Genomic DNA, 1,387 nt, shown 5'->3' with positions numbered 1-1,387 from the left:
GAGTACAATTTTTGGCTACTCTACCCACCTCTGCCAACTGCTCAGTGCAGCCCCCCCACTCTGACATCTCTCCATTTAGTCGATGTGTGTGCAATTCAGGTCTGTGTGTAATTCAGGTCTGTGTGTAATTCAGGTCTGTGTGTAATAACAACAGAGTGTAAATTGTAATTTCCCCTTGCAGGATTAATACAGTGTACTGTACATTAGTATCACACGTTCACAATTGATTATGCAGAATTTAAAAGAATGCAGCATAATGGATCAAATTAAAGAAGAAAACCATGAATCAATGAGAAAAATAAAGAATAAATGATTATTGAACATTAATCCCAGTGAGGATATGAGATATTTTGTCAGAAGATATCAGTGAAACTTGAAAAAAGAATGTAGAGATATTTCCTGTCTGCTGTTGGTTTGCCTCTGGTGTTAAATGGGCGGCTCGGGGTCAATCACAGCGCAGCCTGCTGTCGGGGAAAGGAGAGAAAAGGTCCTGAACTCCTCTTCCCTCTTCTCCACTTTAATTCAAAAACAAGACGTGCACGGGTGACACAAACATAACGTCTAATAGACCTGAAAATCCATCCTTTGTACCTAGAATCAGAAGCCTTCAGCAGAAACACACTAACATCTGGAGACAAGACGGCCTTGGTGGACTTTTACAGCAGGACAGCACAGTAAATAAGATGATTTCGCAATCAAAAGGTGAATGCTTTACTGCATGAATGAAATGTAATGTAGCTCAGCGTAAATTCTCTCAGTGAGACCTAACTTTTAATCGATGCTCTCCTAAATCCCTTCAGCTGTTATCCTAATAAATGTATATTTTATCATGTTGACTATAAATGTTGCATATGTGCAACTATCTCTTCTGATTTAAATGTAGCTCAGCGTAAATCCTTTCAGGAAGACCTCACTCTTAACCCTCATGTTGTCCTTGGGTGCAATTAACCCATTTTCAGTTATTTTTTAAATTTTTTTTGTCATAAAAAAAGGGCCAGTGAAATAAGTTCTGAAAATGTCCACGTTAAAAATATCAAACAAGTTGGAAAAAACATCAAGAAAAGCACCCACAACATTGAAAAAGTGACAGAAATGTCGGAAAAAGCGATAATAATGTTGGGAAAACAGAGACCAAAATGTTTTTTTGTCATGATTGACGGGAAGACAACACAAGGGTTAATCAATGCTCCACCCAACTCCAATCAGCTGGTGGAGGCGTTCACCTTCCTGCTAAACCAATCAGAATCGTTACACATTGGAAAAAGCCAATCACAGATTCCCAACCCTGCTTTAAATCAGTTTCTCTCTTTGCTATCGGCTGTCATTGCAGGCAAAGAGTGCAACCCTCCACCCCCCCCTTTCACCTCCAGTCCTCTACTCCAGCTGA

At 39.7% G+C, this 1,387-nt stretch overlaps 1 long non-coding RNA gene across 1 annotated transcript in view; it reads right to left on the bottom strand.

Moving 5' to 3' along the window:
• LOC116685725 (uncharacterized) overlaps nucleotides 1-1,387 on the bottom strand; it is a 22,412-nt gene that overhangs the window by 2,124 nt on the left and 18,901 nt on the right. The window contains exon 3 of the long non-coding RNA XR_004331031.1: nucleotides 1,285-1,288. This is a non-coding gene — a long non-coding RNA (uncharacterized LOC116685725). The remainder of the gene's footprint in view (nucleotides 1-1,284; nucleotides 1,289-1,387) is intronic.

Source organism: Etheostoma spectabile, unplaced genomic scaffold (genome assembly GCF_008692095.1).
Source record: "Etheostoma spectabile isolate EspeVRDwgs_2016 unplaced genomic scaffold, UIUC_Espe_1.0 scaffold172, whole genome shotgun sequence".
Classification (NCBI taxonomy): Eukaryota; Metazoa; Chordata; class Actinopteri; order Perciformes; family Percidae; genus Etheostoma; species Etheostoma spectabile.
This window is presented reverse-complemented; position numbering and strand designations above follow the sequence as displayed.